General features: G+C 43.0%; 1 non-coding gene across 1 annotated transcript; it reads right to left on the bottom strand.

Moving 5' to 3' along the window:
* Positions 1 to 5,781: 5,781 nt before the first annotated feature.
* LOC119935312 lies at positions 5,782 to 5,919 on the bottom strand. Its single transcript, XR_005453197.1, has one exon. It is a non-coding gene; the product is annotated as a small nucleolar RNA SNORA7 (small nucleolar RNA).
* Positions 5,920 to 27,529: the final 21,610 nt, after the last annotated feature.

Genomic DNA, 27,529 nt, shown 5'->3' with positions numbered 1-27,529 from the left:
CACCATTGAGACTAAAAGATATCCTTTTAGATCAGGAGTTCAATTTTATCTTCTTCCTTTGAAATGACTATTGAGGACAGTGTGAAAAATTGTTCAAGGTGATATCAAAAATCATGCTAAAAGAAAGAAACAGAAACAAAAAAACCCCCCACAAAGCCATTGGCTAGGCTAGAGGCTAAAAGGCCAAAACCACAGAGCTGATATTTACTCACTGGGCTATGCCCAAGGCTTCCACTGAACCGACTAGCAAAGACGGAGCATATCTTCTCTGGGATCCTAAGTCTTTCTGGATCTAGAATCACAGTCACAAAAATATCAGTGAATGCCTTTAGCCTTTTTCAATGCATCACTGTGACATCCAGCGCATATGAGCTCTTTTCCATTGAAGATGGACTGCATGACAATAGATCACTTAGGTTAGTGTGCAGTATAGATGATGTACTGAGGCAGTTTTCACTCTGCAGTGGCATGGCAACCTCAGAATGTCACCAACGAGGGCTTGACCTCTGTCCAAATTTCAACCGCAACCCTAAAGGGTATGATTTTCTCCTGGAGCAGGCTGGCATATGGGCTTATTAGGATGCCATGAGTGCTTTTATGTATCCTTTTCAGAGAGAGAGTGGAGAGAAAGGAGCATTGTGTACTGGTGCTCCATCCCAGAGTTTCCCAGAATCTTCAGTGGAGGGGAATGAAACAGAGCCAATCGGGGCTTGGTTCAGGCAAAACTGCCAGAGCTAAATTCATCTTAAACTGGGCATAGTAACTTCCTCTTCTGGCTGCCATAGAGTCTGAATGAAGAATGCCTGCCACTCTGTCATCAGAGAACCCCAACAGCCAGAGGACAAAAGCCTGATTAGAGAGAATCTTGTTGAGGTAGAGGGGCAGCAGAGTGAAGGTGATCTATTCTCTGTTACCTGGAGTGCTGTCCCCCTCAACTGTAAAGAGAAAATCAGAGTCATGGAGCCCTAGTCTGCAATCAGAAAACAATCAGGCACAAACCCCTTTGGGGAGCTAATTTAAATGGGATGCAGAAAATGGTGAAGACTTCACTGTGGATTTGAATTTCCTTGATCATTCTAGTCATCTGAAACTCATCTTCAGCTAAATCTCTGACCTAATTACATTGTATCTACCCTGGTACTCAGCACAGTGCTTGGCTCAAAGTAAGTGCTTAACTAATGCCCCAATTATCATCATCATTATTATTAATTGGATCAGAGCAGAACCACAAAAAATGAGGTTAATATCTATATATCTAAACATAGTCTCTCTGTCCTTCAGTTTTCTACCTTTAAAAAGGGAGATAATAATGTCTGTTCCCTATCACCTCACAGGAACTATTGCAAAGATTCAGAAGAATACATTGGTCTTTAAAGGGACCCCAGCAGCTCAGAGCTCCTAACTTCAGTTCGAAGGGTACCTCAGTAAGCCTGGCATTATAGAGTAATAATGGTTAATAATAATATTCATTAAGACCTTATTATGTGCAATGCATGGTGTTAAGCCCTGGGATAGATATAAGATCAACAGGTCAGTCACAATCCCTGTCCCATATGAGACTCAGAGTCTAAAGGGGAAGGAGAACAGGCATTTAATTCCCAATTTACAGATGAGGAAACTGAGACATGAAGAAGATAAATCAAGGTCACCCAGCAGGCAAGTGACAGAGGCGGGAGTAGAGCCCAGGTCCTCTGACTCTTGGGCCCATTCTTTTTCGACTAGGCTCCACTGCTTCTCTAAATATTAATCATAATTATCATGATCAATATTTCATTAATATGGGGATCCAGCTAGGCTCTTTTTTCTTTAGCTTTGACAAGGGCCTTTGTCTCTTTATATGAAAAGGATGTGACTGTGGCTGAAAATGGTGGGTATTCTTGCTCAAATTTCTCCAGAGGAGGTAACTTTAGTTGGGCTGGCTGGGGTGATGTACTTATTTTTTGCTGCTGATAGCAACATCCCTTCCATTTGGAGCTGGTTCCTTCAGACAGTGTAAGGGGATGCATTCCATTTTAGAGGTTCTCAAGGGAAAGTCCAAGATCTTTGTCCTTGGAAATGAAAATCCTTTGTGCAACTGGCACACGAAATGCATGTGTCCACCTTACTGAATAAGAATTCTTCCTCTCCCACTCCCCTTTCTCCTCCTGTCCTCTGATTATTCTTTTCATCTGATTCTCAAGTCTGCAGTTTCCCATGTCTCAGTGGAAGAAGCAGGCTGGTGCTTTATGAAAATTGCATTACATTTTCATTTCTCTTCTGAGGGCTAAATTTCTGTGGCAGTTAAGTGTGGGTTCTTTGGGCCTCTCCTAAACGTAATGACAGCCCAGGCCAATCAAGCCAGTCACAGAGCTGTTCACTTCAGCCAAAGGTTGCAGTCCTTAAAAATTTCCGGTCTCAGCGTGGAACAGTAACCCCTCAATAAATATGATTGATTGATTGACTTACTGAACACGTTGTCCATATTCTATTGTGGTTTTTGCTTATGGATTGCAGTTGGCCTCATCCTCTGACTGATGACATGTTGTGAGAGCATCACACCTTCTCTTTGCAGGTGCCCATGTGCCTGCTCTGTTATCTTCTTCCTGTCTCAATTTCTTGCCTGTCCTCCCTCTTTCTGAGACTTTGAGCCCCATGTAGAGCAGGGACTGTCTCTGATCTGATGATCTTATATCTACCCCAGTGTTTAGTCCACTGCATAGTACATAGCAAGGACCTAAATTCCCTGGATAAAAGAAAGAGGATAGGCTAGTTTGAGAAAAGCATGCTGACAGCTACATGAATCTGTCCAAAAGATAGTTGGAGGGGAGTTTAGAGTGAGAGTTTTAACAACAAAAATGAGATCCTTGCATGTTTCCCAATAGTCAGTTTACAATACGATTGTGGGCCCTCTATATGCTAAGTTCTGTTTTGGACCTGAGGAGTGTTGGAGCTTGAGGGGAAGGTGACACAATTCCTGTCCTCAGATGGTGGCTTCTGTTTCCCTGGATGACTTTTAACTTTTGACTTTTACATTCCCTTCCAGTCAATCAATCAATTCTATTTATTGAGTGCTTACTATGTGCAAAGCACTGTTCTAAGCGCTTGGGAGAGTACAACACAACAGAATTAGCGGACACATTCCCCGCCCATAACAAGTTAGCAGTTGAGAGAGCACCCACCATATCCTTTTTTAAAAAAATGACATTTGTTAAGTGCTTACTATGTGCCAGGCAGAATCTGGGACTGATCATGAATGGGCAGGAAATGTATCTGTTAATTGCTGTATTGTACTCCCAAAGTGCTCAGTTCAGTGCTCTGCACACAGTAAGTGCTCAGTAAACATGATTAAATGAATAAAAGAATGAACCGCTTGGCCCTGGCTAGGGTTCACGCATGGCCAACACACAGGGAAGACGAGTCCCGATCTGGGCTCTCCTTAGCAGCCGCCCCTTAATTGCCTCTCTCCACACCCTCTGAATTAAATAGCCATCAATCGACAGAGTTTTCATTTGCAGTCTGCTTTGGTCTATTATCCCTTGTTTAAGTGCCATAGGATGATGGTACTTGTCACCACTAAAATTGACAAGTAGACAGATGGCCTTGCGTGGGTACTAAAAATATGATTATCCCAGCAATGAAAATAAGCTGAGGCTCACGCAGTAGAGCCTGAAAGACAGCAGGGTAAACCTACTAGAAAGCAAATGACAGGCCTAGTGGCAATCAGTCACTGGGCCTAAAACAATGTAGTGTATGTACTTGGTCTCTCAATCATTCTGATTTGTGGAGCACTTAGTGTGGGCAGAGCACAGTACTAAACACGTGGGAGAATACAATATAACAGAGTTGGTAGACATGTTCCCTGCCCAGAAGGAGTTTACAGTCTAGATGGAGAGGACTCTTTCCAAGCCTCCATTCCTTGATTTCTTGGAATTCTGGGTCTTTGGAATCTCCAAGGGCATCTGTAGCCTGCACATGCCTGTCAATTGGTCCATCAATCAATCAATCATATTTATTGAGTGCTTACTCTGTGCAGAGCATTGCATCGAGCTCTTGGGAGAGTACAATATAATACAATACAGTACAATAAAATGTAATTGGTAGACACATTCCCTCCTAGCCTGGTAAGGCAGTAAATTTAAATCAGTCCCATTTTTCCAGGCAAGCCTTTTTTCAACAATTCCCTTGCTTCAAAGTAGTCTATGATGCCACCTGCCCATGTCCAGAGCTGAAGAAGTTCCACTAAAGCTTCTTGAAAGATACCCAGAAAAGAATTTGTGGCTTATGCCACTCTAGAAAGAACCCAGATGAAGGGACTTTCCAGAGAAAGGGAATTTGGTGTAAACCTCAGAGCAGCTGAAGCTAAATGGAATTCCCATTTTCTGGGAAAACGTATTCATCAGGAATGCTCTTAGTTCCCCAGACTATCCTAGGTTAATAGGTTTTACCCAGAGAAAGAATAGGAACCAGGAGGAGAGATTGAGATGTCCCCTGAGACATGATGATGGAACCCTCCCAATTTTGGAGACTGATGATTTTTAAAAATGACTGACAGTGAAGGCAGATGATTCCTGGAGAGGAGACTGCTGAGCTGATAATGAAACCAAACATTTGATGTTGGGTCCCTGCTCTTCCAAATGCTAGAAGAATCCCCTCCCAGATGTACCAAGCTGCACACTTCATTTCTCGCTGTGCCTCAGTCTCATTTATCTTGCTTCTGACCTCTCAACCACCTCCCGCTTCTGGCCTGGAATGCCCTCCTTCCTCATATCAACAAACAATGACTCTCCCACACTTCAAAGCCTTAATGAAGGCACATCTCCTTCAAGAGGCATTCCCTGACTGAGCCCTCTTTTTCTTCTCTTCAACTCCCATCCACGTTGCCCTGACTTGCTCCCTTTATTCATCTCCCTTCAAAGCCACACACTACTTATGTATGTATCTGTAATTTATTTATTTATGTTGATGTCTGCGTCCCCCCTCTAGACTGTAAGCTTGTTGTGGTCAGTGAATGTGTGAGCTGTATTGTTATACTGTACTTTTCCAAGCTCGTAGTATGGTGTCCAATCTGATTATTTTGTATCTGCTTCAGAGCTCAGCACAGAGTATGTAATAAATGCCATTGTTATACCAAATACTGTTATTATAAAGAGGAGTGTGTAGCACAAAGAGGTAGAAGGGAAATGTATAACAGATAGCTCCCCTGCAGATAGAATGATGGTCCTTGAAATGGCAACTGCAGAGAGGTTGGAGGCTCCTAGCCCTGACCAGGTAAGGGAGTGAATGGTGAGTACATCAGGGGTGAAGAGGTAGACACAGTAAGCACTCGATAAATGCGATTAACTGACTGACTGTGAGACTATTGTCATTTCTCAGGAATAGTGGGAATTTCTGCAGCTGTTGGGCTGAAAAAGTGACCTCCTGAACACTTCACCCCAAAATAGGACTGAGACTGAAGAACCTGTGCCACCTTGGCAAATGTTGGCTTTCCACCCTTGTACTAGCGGAAGATCAATCAATCAATCATATTTATTGAGTGTTTACTGTGTGCAGAGCACTACACTAAGCTCTTGGGAGAATCTTATCTTATGCCATCAAGTCATTTCTGACCCATAGTGACACAGTGGACATATCTCTCCCAGAACACCCCACTCTCCATCTGCAATCGTTCTGGTAGTGGATCCATAGAGTTTTCTTGGTAAAAATATGGAAGTGGTTTACCATTGCCTCCTTCCACGCAGTAAAATTGAGACTCCTCCCTAGGCTGTCTCCCATGCTGTTGCTGTTCAGCACAGATGAGTTTTGACTTGTAGCAAGTTGCCTTCCACTCACTAGCCACTAGCCAAGCTAGGAATGGAATGGGTATACCTCTGTGTGACTCTCCCTCCCGTAGCCGAGCCTGGTAGAGTACTGGAAACTCGCCAGGTACGAACCTGAGAGGGGCTTGGGAGAATACAGTAGAATAATATAACAGACACATTCCCACCCAAAATGAGCTTACACTCTAGAGGACCTTGTGGAAATATTAAAAACAGGAACAAACCTGGGAGTTTTTCATTGTAAATGTTCAATCAGCCACCATCTCACAGCTCCTGTTCCAGCTCCCGACCCCCTGCTGTCACGCATCCTGCCATCCACTCCTCAATCCCCCTTCAGATTGCCCTCTGCCACCCCCCATCTCTTCATTTCCGTCTGCTCCTCTCACCCATTTCTGCCTTTTTATCCTGTCCAGGTCTCGGGGGGGAGGACAAAGACATGTGATTGCCAATGGAACGGCAATTCTTAAAACATTATCTGTGGGTGTGTGGAGGGGAAAATGGGTGAGGGGATGGGGGAACCTGGATTTGAGTGGTCTTGGGAGGATCTGAGAAGAGACTGAGCAGCAGGCAAGGGAATGAATCTTCCCTAAGATCTGCCATGATCCTCTTCCTGCCATTTCACCCCTCATGTACTCACTATTTGCTCTCTTACCTGGCCAGGGCTGAGAGCCTCCAACCTCTCCTGCTATCTGCAGTTGCCATTTCAAGGAACAACATTCCGTCTGAAGGGAGCTATCTGTTATTTATTCATTCATTCAATCATATTTATGGAGTGCTTACTGTATGCAGAACACTGTACTAAGCGCTTGCAAAGTACAATCTGGCAACAGAGACAATCCCTACCCAACAATGGACTCACAGTCTAGAAGGGGGAGACAGACAACAAAACAAAACAAGTTGACAGGCATCAGTAGCAACAAAATAGATAAATAGAATTATAGATAGGTACACATCATTAATAAAATAAATAGAGTAATAAATATGTACAAATATACCCAAGTGCTCTGGGGAGGGGAAGGGGATAGAGCAGAGGGAGGGAGTAGGGGTGAGCCCCATGTGGGAGGAGGAGCAGAAGAAAAGGGGGGCTCAGTCTATGAAGGCCTCCTGGAAGAGATGAGCTCTCAGTAGCGTTTTGAAGAGGGAAAGAGAGCTAGTTTGGCAGATGTGAGGAGGGAGGGCATTCCAGGCCAGAGGTAGGATGTGGGCCAGGGGTCGATGGTGGGACAGGCGAGAAGGACGCACAGTGAGGTGGTTAGCGGAAGAGAAGTAGAGTGTGCAGGCTGGGCTGTAGAAGGAGAGGAGGGAGGTGAGGTAGGAGAGGGTAAGGTGATGGAGAGCTTTGAAGCCAATAGTGAGGAGTTTTTGCTTCATGCAAAGGTTGATAGGCAACCACTGGAGATTTTTGAGGAGGGGAGTGATGTGCCCAGAGCGTTTCTGTAGAAAGATAATCTGGGCAGCTGAGTGAAGTATAGACTGAAGCGGGGAGAGAAAGGAGGATGGGAGATCAGAAAGGAGGCTGATGCAGTAATCCAGTGGGGATATGATAAGAGATTGTACCAACAAGGTAGCAGTTTGGGTGGAGAGGAAAGGGCTGATCTTGGTGATGTGAAGGTGAAAACAGCAGGTTCCCTTCTACCTCTTTGTGGTACACACTCCTCTTTATAACAGTGCATTATTGAGCACTTAATGTATGCAGAGCTCTGTACTAAGTGCTTGGGAGAGTATAATAAAATAGAGTTGGTGGACAGGTTCCCTGACCACAACAAGCTTACTTCTAATGAGAAGCAGCATGGTGTATTGGATAGAGCACGGGCCTGGGAGTCAGGAGGTCATGGGTTCTAATCCCTGCTTCACCACTTGCCTGCTGTGTGACCTTGGACAAGTCATTTCACTTCTCAGTGCCTCTGTTCCCTTATCTGTCAAATGGGGATTGAGACTGTGAGCCCCACATGGGACAGGGACTGTGTCCAACTTGATTTCCTTGTATCCACCCCAGCACTTAGTACAGTGCCTGGCACATAGTAAGCGTTTAACAAATGCCATAATAATAATTATTATTGTCCTAATGCTGTTGGTTGGGCCCTGGAAGTAGGCAAACAAATCAGTATGGGTGCTCCAGTTCCAGTTTCTCCTCACTTCACTCACATCAATCACTGCTTAGTATTTACTGAGCTCAATGTGGACAGGAACAGTCCCTACCAATTTCATTGCACTCTCCCAAAGGCTTAGTACACGTCTCTGCACAAGCAGTAGGCACTCAATAAATATAATCGATAGATTGATTGATATGGAACACCTAGCATGTGCAGAACACTGTACTAACTGCTTTAGAGAGTACAATAGTGGTAAAAGATACACCCCCGACCTGCTGGCAGTGATCCCAACTGTCAGCTGGCCTTCTTCTATCTCGCTGCATGGATCTCCTACTACATCCTAGCCCACACATTTCCCTCCTCTAGCACCACCTTGCTCATGAGCCCCAATCTCATCTCACGAAGAAGCAGCATGGCTCAGTGGAAAGAGCCCGGGCTTGGGAGTCAGAGGTCGTGGGTTATAATCCCACCTCCGCCACTGATTGGTTGTGCAACTTTGGGTAAGTCACTTGACTTTTCTGTGCCTCAGTTACCTCATCTGTAAAATGGGGGTGAAGACTGTGAGCCCCATGTGGGACAACCTGCTGACCTTGTATCATCCCCAGAGCTTAGAACAGTGCTCGGCACATAGTAAGCACTTAACAAATGCCATTATTATTATTATTGTTATCTATCAGTAGACAACTCCTTTCTCACAGCTTCCCTCTTCCCTCCTTCCACCTCTGTATATGCCAGACCACCGCTTTCCCCAATTTCAAAGCCTTAATATGGTCACAGCTCCTCCAAGAGGCCTTCCAGGATTAAGCCCAGTTTTCCCCACCTCCCTCTCCGCTCTGCCTCCTTCTACAAACTTGGATCTGTACACTTTAAACACTTGATTTTCACCCTCCCTCTCCCAGCCCCACAGCCCTTATGTACATATCCGTAAGTTAATTGTTTAGGTTAATGTCTGTCTCCCCTTTAAGGCTGTAAACTCATTGTGGGCAGAGAATGTCTACCAACTCTGTTGTATGCACTCTCTAAAGTACTTAGTACCCTGCTCTGCAGGCAGTAAGCACTAAATAAACTCCACTGATTAACTGATTGATTGAAGTAGAGTGATGTGCAAAGCCCCATTGCCTCCCAGAGTTTGAATTTGCTTTCTCAAAAAGCCACTGGCTTAGAAACTCCTAAGGATTCAAGGCCCATCTGTCACTTGCAACAGGAAAGTTGGATGGAAGATGTTATGCTGATTCTTGATTTCCCCTGGCCAAAAAATCTGATATTTTGATCTCCAGAATGGGCTGTGTTCAAGCAATAAAACTTACATTTAGATAGAATAAATGTTATCCTTGCATTTTTCTCTAAAATCATAACTGTTCCAACCTAACTTTACAGTGGTTGGCTACATCGAAAGTTTACGCAGGCCAGAGTTGCTCCGGGCTGTTCCTGTTTTTTTTTTTTCTCCAGGAGATTTGAGAACAAGATGGTGGTGAGAGAGGAACCAGAAGCTGGAGGAGAAAAACAAAGGTGATAACAAGCCAGCATGGATTGGGTCTGTGCTAGGGAGTCAATCCATGATAAAGTTGCCTCTGGCGGGTAATACAGAGATGTAGAGTGAGAATATGAATTTTTAATGGATCAAATCTGCTTGACTCAACTGTCTGGGATAAGGAACAAAGGAAACAGTCAGTGGGGGTGAGGCCTGATTGAAGGTTGGAAAACTAATAAATATGCCACAGCATTAAAGACATACACACACACAATTCACAGTTGCACTAAAATGGGCTTAAAACAATCTCCACATTCCTGCGTGATACCTAATTAAATGTCCCCCAGCCATCTGTGAAGAACATAAATATATATATTTATATATGTTTGTGTGTGTGTGTGCGTGTGTGTGTGTGTGTGTGTGTAAGCTGACCCCCAGCATCATAGATGGTGAATTTCAACCATTCCTGCAGGATGGCTGAAAAGATCAGTACTTCCCTGATGAGTCTTTTTGACACCTAATGAAAGTCCTTTGTTTGTCTTTAGCAATTTCTACTGGCAGAGCCTGGTGCTGGTTTTCATCTTGCCTCTTCTTGTAGTGATGTCCCTAAAACCTCTGCTAATAAAAGCTCCCCAATTTCTGACTGCCACATGCTGTTGTTTATGGCATTTGTTAAGCCTTACTATGTGCCAGACACAGTAATAAACACTGAGGAAGGTACAAGCAAATCAGCCTGGATGCAGTTCATGTTCCATATGGGACTCACAGTCAGTGCTTAGAACAGTGTTTGGCACATGGTAAGCACCTAACAAATACCATTATTATTATTCATCCCCATTTTACAGCTCATGCCAAACTGACCTATCTCCTGTCTGCAACTCTTCACTGTTATCCTTTATCTTTTGAAACGGCATCTTGAAAACATCAATTCTACCCACCCTGCTCAAGTTGCACAACTTCAGGCAACCATAGCACAGCTGACTGGCTATTCCCCATAATCTCATGCCCATTGACGTTGAGGTTCAGTGAAAATTGCTTTGCTAGAATGCCTACATTCTGAGACTTCTGCCTAAATTGGCCAAGACAGGATGACAAAGGGTAGTGCCTAGGTGATGCTGATGAAATTATTCAGGAAGTCAGAGGGGATGCCTGGGGGTAGAGTAATACAGTTACATAACTAGAAAGGGTCTCAGCAGATCATCATGTCCAATCCCCTGGCTCCAGGTCAGTGACTGAATCATCCAGAGTAGACTGTTCTCAGTTCTTTCTTTAAAATTTTCAATAATGGAGATATCACCACCTATCTTGGTCACCCTGTGCAGAATTTTTAGCAGGCTGTGAGTCAAGAAATTATTTCTCTGTTTCCAACCATGTCCTGTTTTAAATGACAGCCCAGGTTTCTCAGCCTTATGGGTGGCAGAGTCGTAGACCTCTCTGTTGACCTACTGTTTGGTCTGAAGCTAGACATCACAGTGGAGCCACTCTCTGCCCACTCTGATGTGTCATGAAACCAATATGGTCTCACTTTTAAAGAAGAGAGCTTCCAGCTTCATCTTTGCACAGTGCCCTCACTTACTTTCCCAGCCATTCAACAATGCCTAATTGGGACTGGTGAGCGAGTTTAAAGCTGTACTTCCATGTGCCCTTCAGCCAGGCAAAATCAAAGGCTGGCTCTGAATGGAGCATGTACACTAAACGGCTAAAGAATCAGTCAATAAATTAGTCAACCAATAGCATTTATTGAGAGTTTATTGAATGAAGATCACTCTACTAAGTGCTTGGGATAGTACAGCCCAAATGAATCTGGGTTCTAATCCAACTCCACCACTTGTCTGCCAGGTGACCTTGACAAGTCACTTAATTTCTCCATTAGTTACCTCATCTGTAAAATGGAGATTAAGACTGTGTGAAGGATTGTATCTGATTTCATAACTTGGTATCTACCTCAGATCTTAGCACTTAATGAGTACTTAATAAATGTGCTAATTCTTATGGCAGAACTAATAGAAAAATGAGTGTAAAGTATTGTTTTGAACACTTCATTCTCATCTCTTCCACCACCAACCTCTTACTCCCTCCTCCCCTGTGTGGAACTACTTCCCACTTCATAACCAACAGACAGCATCTCTCCCTGTCTACAAGCTGTCCTGAAATCCCACCTCCTTCAGAAAGCTTTTTTGATTTTCTGATTCTCAAGTCCTAGTCTCCCACTTCCGCTTCAGCCCTTGCTTACCACCTCAGCACTGATGTACTTGCAGCCACCCAAAGCACTATTGTATAAACCAGTGTTACATCCTCTCCTATTTAAGTTTGAATTGATTCACCTAGCCACCTTTCCATTCCAAATAATTGTGTGTTGCTAAAATCCTTGTGGGGCAGGAGTTACAACTTGTATCCCTTTGTACCTTCCCAAGTGTCCCCAGTGCTTAGAACAGTGCTTGGCACATAGTAAGCGCTTAACAAATACCATTATTATTATTTAGAAAAGTGTTCAGAGAAGCAGTGCACCATAGCGGCTAGAACATGGACCTGGGAGTGAGAAGGACCTGGGTTCTAATTCCGGCTCTGCCAGTTATCTACTGTGTGACCATGGGCAAGTCACTTCACTTCTCTGGGCTTCAGTTAACTCATCTGTAAAATGGGGATTAAGATTGGAGCCCCAAGTGGGACAGGGACCATGTTCAACTCTATTATCTTGTATCTACCCCAGCGCTTAGTACGGTGCTTGGTACATAGTAAGCACTTAACAAATACTATAAAAAAGTGCTTTGCACCTAGTAGGGGCTCAGTAAATACTACTTATTATTTGATCTTTTCTAGGCAGTGGCATTATTTTGCAAGGGACAGTGGTTCAGCGGGTCTGGAATGAGTTCCAGATGTTTGAATTTGGTGGTCTGGCTGGGAGGTGTAAACCATAGTGAATGAAGCACTTATGTACATATCTGTAATTTATTTATTTATATTAATGTCTGCCTCCCCCTCTAGACTGTCATTCATTGTGGAAAGGGAATGTTTCTGTTATATTCCCAAGGTCTTAGTACAGTGCTCAGCACAGAGTAAGCGCTCAATAAATACGAATGACTGCCTGAGTGAAGCATCTAGCATCTCTGTCCTATAGATTAGGTGCTTTTGTGTATGTGAAAAACAAGTATTATTTATGTATATTTCTGTTTTATATATCCCCAGTTGAGTTAATTTAAATCATAGTTTATTGTCTTATATTATTAAAGTCTCTGTGATTTCCCTATGTTAATCAGGCAAAACCCAAATACAGGCATTTACAAAAGCACCCACTTTGATATTTTTGTTTATTTCTTTGGCAACAGCAAAACTGGTGTTTCTTTGAATAAATTCCATAAACACAAAGTTAATATTATGCCTTTTGAAATTTCATATGTATTCATATAGTGAATACACTACGTGTTGCCTCGTATACTGACTACACTATGTGTTCCCTGCGGAATGTGAGTGAATATACAAGAGACAGGACTGCAGGGCCCAAATGGAAGCTGAGGGAGCTGAGGTTGGCTGGAAGGAGATGTTTCTAGCCATCCCTTTCCCCTCTTTCCACCTCCCCTGATCTGTCCCTAGCCTTTGCTCCAGGCAAGGCTTTGAACAGCACAGCCTATCTCTCAGTCCTTTCCAAATAATAATAATAATGATGGTATTTAAGTGCGTTCTATGTGTCAAATGCTGTTCTAAACACTGGGTAGATACAAGCTAATGAGGTTGAACACAGTCTCTGTCCCACAAGGGGCTCACAGTCTTAATACTCATTTTACAGAGGAGATAACTGAAGCACAGAGAAATTAATTGACTTATCCAAGGTCACACAGCAGACAAGTGGTGGAGCTGGAAGTAGAACCCAGGTCCTTCTGACTCCCAAGCCTGTGCTTTATGCACTAGGCCATGCCAAGGGAAGGTGACAACATCTATAGTGCAAACATTAAGAAATGTGTTTGTCAAACACTTCCAAAATTCAAAATTAACTATTGTCATGCCCTAAAAATTACATTAGGGCTGTGGTTGGGTCCCAGCTAGGGTGAATGAAAGGCCCTCTTGAGGCAGGGGCTGTGTCTGACTTGTTTGTACACTTGCAAGTGCTCAATATATTTCTGGAACACAATACAAGTTCAGTTAACACTAATGATGGTGAACTAGGGCTAAAATTAAGGCTAGGGCTAGTGGAGGATGGAGGACCAAGGGTAAAGTTTCTTATTAAGAGTTGGAGAAACAGCACAGCCTAGTGGATAGAGTACAGGCCTGGGAGTCAAAAAGCCATGGGTTCTAATTCTGACTCCACCACTTAATAATAATAATAATAATAATGATGGCATTTGTTAAGCACTTACTATGTGCAAAGCACTGTTCTAAGCACTGGGGAGGATACAAAGTGATCAGGTTGTCCCACGTGGGGCTCACAGTCTTAATCCTCATTTTACAGATGAAGTCACTGAGGCACAAAGAAATGAAGTGACTTGCCCAAAGTCACACAGCTGACTAGCAGCAGAGCCTGAAGCAGACCTGTTATCTTTAAATCTCAAGCCTGTGCTCTTTCCACTGAGCCATGCCGCTTCACTTGTCTGCTGTGTGACCTTGGGCATATCACTTCACTTCTCTGTGGTTCAGTTACCTCATCTGTTAAATGGGCATTGAGACTGTGACCCTCATATGGGACAGGGAATGTGTCCAACCTGATTAGCTTGAATCTACTCGAGCACTTGTGCCTGGCATATAATAAGGGCTTAACAAATACCATTATTATTATTTTTTTTCTTAGGAATGATGGAAGAGTCATTAGGCTTCAGGATAGAGAAGCTGAGGGAAGTAATTGATTACAGTCCTAGTGGTCTGGCAGTGTCTTTGTATTCATGGTATTTGTTAAGGGCTCATTATGTGGTGGGCACTCTATTAAGTAGTGGAGTAGAAACACGCTAGTCAGGTTGGACAGTCCATGTTGCACTTGTGGCTCACAGTATTAATCCCCATTTTACAGATGAGATGACTGAGGCATGAAGAATTTAATTGACCTGTCCAAGGTCACCCAGCAGACATGTGGGAGAACCGGCATTAATTAATTAATTAATTAATGATGGCATTTGTTAAGTGCTTACTATGTGCCAAGCACTGTTCTAAGCACTGGGGAAAGGAGTACAAGGTAGTCAGATTGTCCCATGTGGGGCTCACACTTTTAATCCCCATTTTACAGATGAGGTAACTGAGGCACAGAGAAGTTAAGTGACTTGCCCAAAGTCACACAGTTGACAAGTGATGGAGCCAGGATTGGAACACATGACCTCTGACTCCCAAGCCCGTGCTCTTCTCACTGAGCCACACTGCTTCTCTATTAGAACTCAGGTCCTCTGACTCTCAGACCCAAGCTTTTCAACCAGGCTACTCTGCTACCCTACTCGAACTCTCCTCCCTGTTAGTCAGGTTCCCACTGGGGCATCAAGTGCAATGAACAGGTCATCAGGCAGGGATGCAACAGATTGTGAAGTAAAGGACTTGGGTTCTAATCTTGGCTCTGACACATGTCTGCTGTGTGACCTTGGGCAAGTCACTTAACTTCTCTGTGTCTCAGTTACCTCATCTGTAAAATAGGAATTAAGACTGTGAGCCCCATGTGGTACAGCCCCATATCCAGTCAGATTAGCTTGTACCCACCCCAGCACTTAGAACAGTGCTTGATACATACTAGGCGCTTAACAAATACCATTATTATTATTATAATTAAGTACCCCTAGGGGCTTTTGCATGCAGAACCTATTTTTAGGCAAAAGGACTTCAGCATAGTCCTCTAAGGCCATGACCCGCAGAAGGTTGCCTTGGTAGCCACTACAATCTTTTCTACCCAGTTTTGCCAGCAATTTTTCAGGATTCCTATGGGAGCTGCCCACCTCTCAGAACATTCTAGGTGGTCTTTCAGGCAGAAACCTCCCCTACTGGTGGCAGAGCCTAAGGATACAGAACTGGGAATAGAGTCTAGGTCTCCTGGTTCCCAGAGCTCCTCTCACTAACCGAACAGCAGGGATGAATTATGCATTAATGTCAGGTTAAGGTGAAAAGTGTTGGTTTTTAATTTAATGAAAAATCAGGCTGCTAATTATTAAATATTACCAATCAATAAATCATATTTATTGAGTGCTTACTATGTGATTAAATATTACCAATCAGTCAATTGAATTTATTGAGCATTTACTATGTGCAGAGCACTATACCAAGGACTTGGGACAGTACAACAGAATTAGTGGACACATTCCATACCCATAATGAGCTTACAGTCTGGAGGGATCTTGCAGTCTAGATATTAGGTGACTGATTCCAGGAAACTGAAGAATGGTCACATAAACATGACTACAGCCAGGGGAGGTCAGTGAATTTTGTCCAAATGAGTTGGAGCAATTCCAAAGGAAATCTAAGGAAAATCCTGAGAATCCTGCAGCACATGGATTGACAGATACTGAAATGGACATAAATTTTAAAACATGTGAGTTACTTTATAGGCTATAACATATACATGGGCTTTATATTATAGCCTATAAAGTAACTTAAATGTCTGGTTATAACAGCATGCTCCAGTGGAAAGAACATGGGAGTCAGAGGACCTGGGTTCTATTCCCAGCTTTGCAATTTGCCTGCTGTGTGACTTTGGTTGACATCCTACTTCTCTGTGGCTCAATTTCCTCTTCTGTCAAATGGGAATTAAATACCTGTTTGTTCTCCCTACTACTTAGACTGTGAATTCAGTGTGTGTTGGGTGCTGGATCTGACCTGATTATCTTGTATCTGTCTCAGCAATTTGGGACCTAGGAAGGACCTAGGAAGGACTTAACAAATACTGTAATTTATTATTATTGTGTTTGTGTGTGGAATTCAGGAATAATTTTCATAAATTTCTTGCCTCATCTTTGCTAGGTTTTTTAATATTAATTTAGGATCTACAGTCTATAATTGAAGCAAGTAAATTTAGATAATATTTTTTGTATTTTTCTGTCTTCCATATTTTTTAGAAGCAAAAATGAACTCATGTCTTTATCATAAGTGTATTTTGAGGACTATGATTTTTAAAATCCTGCAAGGAAGAAAAACAATTATTTCCTTTGAGGGAAGATCAGTCAGTGAGCCATTTTTTTCGAAAGATGTCTTGCTTTGATCTTGAGTTGCACTTGGTTGACAATAGTGTCTGTTTATTTATGTACTTACAACAGCAGTGGGTTGCAGATGCTATCAATGGAATTACTGCACTCCCCTAGCTTCCCAATTATCATTCTTTGCTATAAACTGAAGGGTTTTCATACAAAGCTCACTTCAGTTTAGAACTACTAACTCAATTATCTGTGGAAACAGACCAAGGGGACAGCATTGAAAATCCAAAGACCCCAGTTTGGCCAGTTAGTTCTGAACTACTCTCCTTACCAACTCCTTAGAAACAAAATTAATTGATCAGATGGTCATCTCTCCTCCTCCCCAATTCCTCAGTCATGCCCTTCCTGGTTGCCACTCTAACCAAAAATAGATTTTCCAGAAAATAGGCCATTGGGGGAAAAAAAGTCTAAGCAGCAGCTGGAAAATCCTCATACTTGATCATTAGTGCCTGGACCAGTGCGATAATCAGTCAAACAGTGATATTTATTGAACACTTACTGTGTGCCAAGCACTGTACTAAGTGCTTGGGAATGTTCAATACAATAGAGTTGGTAGGCGTGATCCCTGCTCTCAAGGACCTTACAATCTCTGATGTGATGTGCTGAATGTATTGAAGTGTGATGTACTGAACGTGTAGATAACTACTCTAAATTCAGGGAGGCAGTGGTATTGTCAGACTGAGTTGTTTGATGCCTCACTCTTCACATTCTCTTACCTGGACTCAGCTAATTTTTTCCCAAAATACAGTAGCATTAGGGGCCAATTCCTCTATCATTAATGAAACTGCTATTTCATTTTCTTCTCTGATGACAGCTATTTCCAATCTAATGAATAAAGACCGGTTACAAACAGATTCTGCTCTGAAATCTTCTTGCATACAGTGACTTAATTTAAATGGAAAAAACAAGGTGTTTCATTATGCTCCATTTTCTCAGAGTGTGCATGTACCTTCGCAGATTTCGATTTACACTGCAAAATTTGCATATTTCCTTCCTTTGAATATGATACATACAACACAGCTTAACTTCCACACCAAAGCATGCTACTCAGTCAGTGTAATTCAAGCATATAGCTTCTGTTTATGCGTAGTTAGATTCCTAAGGAAATTGAGCTTTCCATGAGGCAGAATAATGCATGATGTAAAATAGTTTGCTGTTACAGGAAACTGGGGGGGAAAGGTAGGGGCAAAGGAGCCCCAAGTTAGAAAGGTCCCACAAGCTTAGTAAAGATTTCCCCTATCTGAAATTTATTTTAAAGTCTTTCTCTTCTTGTAGATTCTAAGCTCCTCATGGGCAGTGAACATGTCTATCAAAGTATGGTACTTTCCCAAGTGCTTAGTACAGTGCTCTGCATATAGAAAGTGCTTAACTAATACCATTGATTGGTCAATCAATGAATACCATTGAATATCATTAAATACCATTGCTGAAATCCACTCTTTCCTCTCCATCCAAATGCTACCATGTTAATCCAATAATTTATCCTATCCTTACTTGATTACTGAATCAACCCCCTTACTGACCTCCCAGCCTCCTGTCTCTCCCAACTCCAGTCCATACTTCACTCTGCTGCCTGCATCATTTTTCTACAAAAATATTGGAAGCAGCATGGTTTAGTGACAAGAGCACAGGCTTGGGAGTCAGAGGATGTGGATTCTAATCCCGGCCCCACCACTTGTCTGTTGTGTGGCCTTGGGCAAGCCACTTAACTTCTCTGTGCCTCAGTTACCTCATCTGTAAAATGGGGATTTAGACAATGAGCTCCACATGGCACAATCTGATTACCTTGTATCTGCCCCAGCGCTTAGAACAGTGTTGGCATATAGTAAGGGCTTAACAAATACCATCATTATTATTCAGGCCATGTCCCCACTCCTCAAGACCCTCCAGTGTTTGCCCATCCACTTCTGCATCAAACAGAAACTCCTCACTATTGACTTGAAAGTACTCAATCACTTTGACTCCTCCTACCCCTCCTTCCCACTCTCCTACTATAACTCCTACTATAACTGTCTGCACACTTTGCTCCTCCAATTTAACCTTTTCATCTGTCTCCCCATCGACCTCTTGCCCATATCCTGCCTCTGGCCTGAGCATCCCTCCTTCCTTATATAGGACAGACAATTAGTCTCCCCCACTTCAAAGCCTTATCTCCAAGAGACTTCCCTGACTAAGGCCCTAAGGCCTCTTTTCCTTTTATCCGGCTCCCTTCTGCATCGCCCTGGTTTGCTCCCTTTATTCATCAATCAATCAATCAATCAATCGTATTTATTGAGCTCTTACTATGTGCAGAGCACTGTACTAAGTGCTTGGGAAGTACAAATTGGCAACACATAGAGACAGTCCCTACCCAACAGTGGGCTCACAGTCTAAAAGGGGGAGACAGAGAACAAAACCAAACATACCAACAAAATAAAATAAATAGGATAGAAATGTACAAGTAAAATAAATAAATAAATAGAGTAATAAATATGTGCAACCATATATACATATATACAGGTGCTGTGGGGAAGGGAAGGAGGTAAGATGGGGAGATGGAGAGGGGGACGAGGGGGAGAGGAAGGAAGGGGCTCAGTCTGGGAAGGCCTCCTGGAGCAGGTGAGCTCTCAGCAGGGCCTTGAAGGGAGGAAGAGAGCTAGCTTGGCGGAGGGGCAGAGGGAGGACATTCCAGGTCCGGGGGATGACGTGGGCCGGGGGTCGATGGCGGGACAGGCGAGAACGAGGTACAGTGAGGAGATTAGCGGTGGAGGAGCGGAGGGTGCGGGCTGGGCAGTAGAAGGAGAGAAGGGAGGTGAGGTAGGAGGGGGCGAGGTGATGGAGAGCCTTGAAGCCCAGGGTGAGGAGTTTCTGCCTGATGCGCAGATTGATTGGTAGCCATTGGAGGTTTTTGAGGAGGGGAGTAATATGCCCAGAGCGTTTCTGGACAAAGATAATCCGGGCAGCAGCATGAAGTATGGATTGAAGTGGAGAGAGACACGAGGATGGGAGATCAGAGAGAAGGCTGGTGCAGTAGTCCAGACGGGATAGGATGAGAGCTTGAATGAGCAGGGTAGCGGTTTGGATGGAGAGGAAAGGGCGGATCTTGGCAATGTTGCGGAGCTGAGACCGGCAGGTTTTGGTGACGGCTTGGATGTGAGGGGTGAATGAGAGAGCGGAGTCGAGGATGATACCAAGGTTGCAGGCTTGTGAGACGGGAAGGATGGTAGTGCCGTCTACAGAGATGGGAAAGTCAGGGAGAGGACAAGGTTTGGGAGGGAAGACAAGGAGCTCAGTCTTCGACATGTTGAGCTTTAGGTGGCGGGCAGACATCCAGATGGAGATGTCCTGAAGGCAGGAGGAAATGCGAGCCTGGAGGGAGGGGGAGAGAGCAGGGGCAGAGATGTAGATCTGGGTGTCATCAGCGTAGAGATGATAGTTGAAGCCATGGGAGTGAATGAGGTCACCAAGGGAGTGAGTGTAGATTGAGAACAGAAGGGGACCAAGCACTGAACCTTGGGGAACCCCCACAGTAAGAGGATGGGAAGGGGAGGAGGAGCCTGCAAAAGAGACTGAGAAAGAACGACCGGAGAGATAAGAGGAGAACCAGGAGAGGACGGAGTCTGTGAAGCCAAGGTCAGATAGCGTGTTGAGGAGAAGGGGGTGGTCCACAGTGTCAAAGGCAGCTGAGAGGTCGAGGAGGATTAGGACAGAGTATGAGCCGTTGGATTTGGCAAGCAGGAGGTCATTGGTGACCTTTGAGAGGGCAGTTTCCGTGGAATGAAGGGGACGGAAGCCAGACTGGAGGGGGTATCATCCCCCATCCTAGACCCACAGCATTTACGTACATATCTGTTATTTATTTATATTGATGCCTGCCTCCCCCCTAGACAGTAAGTTCACTGTGGGCAGAGGATGAGTCTATTATATTATTACTCTCTCAAACACCAAGTGCATGCTCTGCACACAATAAGTGCTCAATAATTAGGATTGACTGACTGAGCAGTTGACTGATTGAAGGCCTAAGAGGGAATGAGTTGGTCTAAAACAAAGGGAAATTGGAATCCTACCAGTCTTTGAGTAAAATTTTAAAGTAGAATACCTGTCTTGGCCCAAACTTATTGACATTTACCTAGGGTGTTAATTAGTGTGGGTAGTTCCTAATTAACATTCATCCATTTTCCAAATTCTCACTAAAGTCAAAAACACTCATTATTGCATAATTTTGATCTACCTGTCCAGCTCCAGGGTTTTATTAATTTAAACATACATTTTGGCCCTAAAATAGGGTGAGATTCTGTCCAGGGACTGTATCTCAATCCTTATTCTTAAGTACCCAGAAATCCCTTCAAGGACTATCAGTGGACTGCACTCTGTGACAACACTGTTAATCTCCTCACTGCCTGCTGGCGTGGAATACAATTGCTGTTCAGCTGCATTCAGCTTCACCTGAGGACAGCTTTGTGCAACCAGTGAATAAACACATCATCTGACTGAAACTGTGGCAGGAGTGGACAGTGGAGAGAGGGAGAGGGCATGGAGTGGAGTGAAGGTGAAAGGATCAGTTGAAGAAGAGAATTAAGATAAAGGAATGTAATTACGTCCATAGAAAATTACTGCTGGGTAATAGAATGCTTATTTAAAACTCTTCTCCTGCAATTTTCCCTACTAAACAGAAAGGTAACTCAAGATCACCTTTTCAAAAAAATGCCTCTTTAACTGATAATAGGCTTCCTTTTACTAATATCCTCTTTGAACAAAGCTTGTTCTCTCTGCCTTTGGGCAGGGAGACTGAGAACAGTCTTTGGTGAAACTCTAGCCCAGAGGTGGGTGATGGAGTTCTCTCTCCTTGGCTCAAAGCTTCTCAATGCAGTTCTTATAGCAGCAGCTTTCTTTTTCCCAGATTTCTGGCCTCTCTGACACCACTAGTTCCCGTGACATTCTTTGGACAGTTCTTGGCAATACAGCCTTAAGCAACACAGCAGGATTGAAGACTTTGCAGAAGCAGACACTTGAGCCTTGGTTACTTTAGGATCAATTTCCCCTTCATAATTTTCTAAATACCTCCTGTCTGAGATGCTGCAGTCCATATATACCTATTAGGGAGTAAATAATAGATGAGGAAGGATGTTTGTGCCCTGCTCTTACCAAGACACAAATAAGGCTAAATCTAATATCTAAAATCTAAATCTAAAATGTTTATTTCATTTCCAAGAGAAGCAGCATGGCTCAGTGGAAAATGCACGGGCTTTGGAGTCAGAGGTCATGGGTTCAAATCCTGGCTCCACCAATTGTCAGCTGTGTGACTCTGGGCAAGTCACTTAACTTCTCTGTGCCTCAATTACCTCATCTGTAAAATAGGGATTAAAGCTGTGAGCCCCACATGGGACAACCTGATCACCTTGTAACCTCCCCAGCGCTTAGAACAGTGTTTGGCACACAGTAAATGCTTAATAAATACCATTATTATTATTATTATTCTACCCCTACACGTAGAACCAAGGGAAGCATCTTCACTGCAGGACATTCTTAGCAATTCTGTAGAGCGTGAACACCCCAAGGAATGGGGATAGTGTCTAATTCCCACCTGTGTACTCTTTCCCAACACTTAGCTAAATAAATGCTAAGAGAAAGAAGAGACTGTGAGCCCGTTGTTGGGTAGGTATCGTCTCTATATGTTGACGATTTGTATTTCCCAAGTGCTTGGTACAGTGCTCTGCAGACAGTAAGCGCTCATTAATTTGCTGCTTGAGAAGCAGAGTGGCTCAGTGGAAAGAGCACGGCTTTGGGAGTCAGAGGTCATGGGTTCTAATCCCAACTCTGCCAGTTGTCAGCTGTGTGACTTTGGGCAAGTCACTTAACTTCTCTGTGCCTCAGTTACCTCATCTGTAAAATGGGGATCAAGACTGTGAGCCCAGTGTGGGACAACCTGATTACCTTGTATTGCACCCCCAGCGCTTGGAACAGTGCTTGGCACATAGTAAGTGCTTAACAAATACCACTATTATTATTATTAATAAATATGAATGAATGGATGAATGAAAGAGGCTGGTGGAAAAGCTAACGGTGCCTTCAGTGGTTGTATCCTCTGTTACATGCCACCTGGGGTTGGTCTGGAGGTGATAGTTATGATGCCAGACTTTTGGCATCTCGGCCCTGGCTGGACCACCAATGTGCCTCTTTCCAGGAGATTTGAAGAAAGAAGGACAGTCCTTTTGGCTTCAAGTAATCCACACAACAAGGCCTAAATGAATCTTCTTTCTTTAAATGAGGTTGTATCTGAAGAGGCCATTGCTCAAGGAGCTACCCTAGTTATTATTTACCCAACATAACCTGAAATGATGACTGGCCATTTTTCCAGAGGTAGTGGGGGTGTTGAATGGTGCTGGAATATTGGTCACTGAGGAAAATCCTCCATTCATTCATTCAGTCGTATTTATTGAGCGCTTACTGTGTGCAAAGCACTATACTAAGCGCTTGAGAAGTACAAGTTGGCAACACATAGAGACAGTCCCTACCCAATAACGGGCTCACATTCTATAAGGGGGAGACAGACAACAAAACAAAACATGTGGACAGATGTCAAGTTGTCAGAACAAATAGAATTAAAGCTAAATGCACATCATTAACAAAATAAATAGAATAGTAAATATGTACAACTAAAATGAATACAAATCTGTCCAAACTTATATCCAGGTGCTGGGGGGAGGGGAAGGAGGTAGGGCAGGGGGCGGGGGGGAGGAGGAGAGGAAAAAGGGGGCTCAGTCTCCATGAAATGGACTCTTCCTATTTTTCTTCCAATAGAGAGGCAAAGCATGTTGTGACATAATTTGACACCAGTGGGACTTGAAAGGTTTGATAAGTACAGGTTGGCTGAACAATTATGAGAGTGCCGCCCCCATGATTTAAGGCTTGCGTGGTGTTAGATGGACATGTCCCAGAGTAAAACATTCATAATGTTTATTTCTTGATTCCAAAGAAAAAAATAAAAAGGTTTAAACTCCATCAGTCAAACAATCAATCAGTGGTATACTTTCAGCACTTACTGTGTGCAGATTACTACTAATCACTTGAAAAAGTACAACACAATAGAATTGGTACATGTGATTCCTGCCCACAAGGAATTTACAGTCCACAGGATGAAACAGACATTAAAATGGATTACAGATAAAGAAAATGGTAGAGAATAAGGATTGAAAGATGCATCTGTACACAAACACTGACAAGTACCCTTCCCTCTATCCTTGCCCGTTTCTCTCTCCCTAGCTAACTCTGCTGCCACTGCTGCTAACATTCAGCCAGGGGATGTTTCCTCCATCATCATCATCAATCGTATTTATTGAGCGCTTACTATGTGCAGAGCACTGTACTAAGCGCTTGGGAAGTACAAATTGGCAACATATAGAGACAGTCCCTACCCAACAGTGGGCTCACAATCTAAAAGGGGGAGACAGAGAACAAAACCAAACATACTAACAAAATAAAATAAATAGAATAGATATGTACAAATAAAATGAATAAATAGAGTAATAAATATGTACAAACATATATACATATATACAGGTGCTGTGGGGAAGGGAAGGAGGTAAGATGGGGGGATGAGGGGGGGACGAGGGGGAGAGGAAGGAAGGGGCTCAGTCTGGGAAGGCCTCCTGGAGGAGGTGAGCTCTCAGCAGGGCCTTGAAGGGAGGAAGAGAGCTAGCTTGGCGGATGGGCAGAGGGAGGGCATTCCAGGCCCGGGGGATGACGTGGGCCGGGGGTCGATGGCGGGACAGGCGAGAGCGAGGTATGGTGAGGAGATTAGTGGCGGAGGAGCGGAGGGTGTGGGCTGGGCTGTAGAAGGAGAGAAGGGAGGTGAGGTAGGAGGGGGCGAGGTGATGGAGAGCCTTGAAGCCCAGGGTGAGGAGTTTCTGCCTGATGCGCAGATTGATTGGTAGCCACTGGAGATTTTTGAGGAATCTGAAATTTTGAGGAATCTGAAAGCTGGAATCCTCCAGCTTTCTGGTTCAGCCATCCTTCAAGTGGTTCCAGTGGTCCAGAAAGTTCTAGGTAAAAATTGCCCATTACAGGGCAGTGGTAATAGAGGGAACTGGGAGGAGGAGGAAGGGGAACAGCTTTTCACTTGTTTTCTCACACTTCACTTCAGTACTTTAACTGTAAATATTATTGCACACAGTAGTTGGATTGGTGTTCAGGATTTGTTCATGTTGAAACTGTTCGTGTATGCAATGGCAGCTTTCTTTGACTAACAGATAAAGAAAATGCCTTAAAATAATCAGTGAGCTACCTGACAAGTGAACAGTTTCTGGGACGAACAACAGAATCGTGGTTACCTTAAAAATTGCATGTCATTCACAACCCCCATCATCTCAGAAACCACACTCCCTCATTAAGCCAGCCTTCTAGGTGTACCTAACAAAAAACTCTCCCACCTCCATCCCCTCCCTCATGCTGTCCTCTGGTTTGGAACTCCCTCCCTCCTGACATCATATGGACCATAGCTCTCCCCATATTCAGATCCCTCCTAAAAGCCCACCTCCTCCAACAAATTTTCCCCAATGAATTTTCCAGGACCTTGAGTCGTATCACCCACTCGGCCAACTCTAGTGTTTATGAACTTAATTACACTCTCTTAGCTTTCATTTATGTATGCTAAATGTATCTATTTTCACTACCCTAGTGGAAAATGTTTTTATGTTTGTCTCCTCCTTTTAAGTGCAAGCTTCATGTGGGCAGGGAATGTGGCACTTTGTTATTCTCTATTTTTCAAGTCCCTAGTACAATGCACTGCATGAAGCAGGAACTCAATACGTGTTACTGCTATTACTACTACTACTACTACTACAACATGGGATTCTTTGACATTCACTAACCAGCCACATCTCTCCTGAGATACATACAACAAAAATAAACACCAAAAACTGTTTCCTGCGTTATCAGGAATTACAGATAAACAAGACTCCCCCCCACCAAATTTTAATTCTTTGATTCATTCTACCCAAGAAATCTATACAGATTTAGCTAAGTAGCAATTCTGTCAAAGCACTAACACATTCCATCACCGAATGATATAGTCAGAAGTCACTTTGCAGTGACTACTCTAATTTTACTAGATAGCATTACAAAACAGTATTTCAAAAGCTACCGGGACCCTTTATTTAGAAATGAATATAACAATCTTAATGGCTATTCAGAAAACAGTCTGTCATCATGAAAGGTGTTCATTTCTTCTGTATTTTCTGACTCAGCCTTCAAGTATTTTATTTCTTACTCCATCATCATTTGTGCATCTGATCAACTGGAGATATTATTTAGCACTAGCCCTCTTTGTCCCTTCCTAACCACTAGCAATTTGTTTTGAACTAGCAATTGTCAGATTTTAAAAAATGAATAGTCCTCACAAAAATATCTAATTAACTTTAAGCCCCGAAAGGATGACAGTAAATGTCAAGCAATAGAATTCCATTTTTTCCTCTCAAAACTCCTTAAAAAAGATGCCAGTCATCTTTGGGGTCATTTTCACCATTAGAGACTATATGAATTTTTCAAGTTGAGCTGGAATTACTTAATATTGTTCTCAAGAGATTAGGTAATCCTGATATTATGCTTATCATGTCTTGAATAGTTAGACACACATCCTGCAAAACACTAATTTTGTGGAATTGTCAGCAATTAATTTCATAAATGTTCCCCCTTTTATTCTGTGAGTTAAATGTGGCAAGACTGTGGATCTGGGCAGTGACCAGGAGGAAGTATATCTTAGCCTGGAAGACTCAGGAAAAGGTAAGTCATTTGATACACTCAATTAACGCCACAAAGTATATCATAACTCATAATCTGCCTGAGATTAATCATACCGTAGGTAATTATTATGTCATGCCAGATAGCTGGGAGAAGTTTTAAAATAGCAATCAGAGAACTTCCTGGGCAATTCAAATCCATCTTCTTTCCCTCCTGGGGAGAAAAAAGGCTTTGGCTATAGAACTGACCATGCGTAAAAAAATATGATTGCTCGTATGCAAAATGGGAATTCTTTTCTTTAATAGTCCTCCATCAAATCTCATAATAACATAATTGTCAAAAATCTGAAATCAATGATCTACAATTCCAAATAAATCACATCTCCAGCACTCTCACCCTTCTCTGTTCTTTAGATTTAGGCCTAATGTCTTTTCTCTTCTCAAATCCAACCAAGCCCAGAGAGACTGGTCCACATTACTCAGACTTGTTATTGTACTCCGATCTGGAGATGGTTTTCCCTTTGCAGGTGAAAATCCACATTAGCCATGACAAATATGAGAAAAAACAGAGTTTTATTTAGAATAGAGGAATGAGTTACAGCCCATGCTGATGATTCCAAGTCATGCTCTCTACTTCTAAATGACAGTTTTCATTTTATTAGTTCCTTCAGATAGGAAAAAAGAGATTTGTTCTCAATGCCAGGGATAGATGCCAGGAGCCCTCATTTGATCCTCTGAGCTTCAGACAAAGCAAGCTACATCCTCTAAATGGTTACCCCAATGCAAATCTGCATTCATGCCACCATTATCTCATTCCTTTTCCTAGACAGAAAGAGTCTGGCTCAAGGTGGTTCTCATTTTTATTTTCTGCAGCTTCTAGCCAACTGCTTAACAATGTTTTGTGCTTGGTAATACTTACCGAAATCATATCAAAATTTAGATAACATTACTTTAACCTAGGCCATGTATTAATATCTTTTTTGACACGATAAAACAATCTACCTTTGAACTGTCAAAACTGACACCTCCCTTTGACCTTTAGTATCTGACAATATTTAGAATGGAGATTAATATGAATGATAAATGACACTGTGCCATTCCCTTCCAACCTTGTAAGACTGACTGTATTTGAGGCTAGTCAAAATGAGAGATAAGTTTACCTTGTCTCCAGGGAAGGATTGGACTATATTGATTTTAAACCTAAATGCTTACAGAGGGACATAGATCAACCTTTCGACTAGATATCCATCATAACTAACATCACAACCAAATAGTCTATCAAAATGCTGGGCATCTCTCATTTTTA

The sequence above is a fragment of the Tachyglossus aculeatus genome, chromosome 11, assembly GCF_015852505.1.
Source record: "Tachyglossus aculeatus isolate mTacAcu1 chromosome 11, mTacAcu1.pri, whole genome shotgun sequence".
Lineage (NCBI taxonomy): Eukaryota > Metazoa > Chordata > Mammalia > Monotremata > Tachyglossidae > Tachyglossus > Tachyglossus aculeatus.
This window is presented reverse-complemented; position numbering and strand designations above follow the sequence as displayed.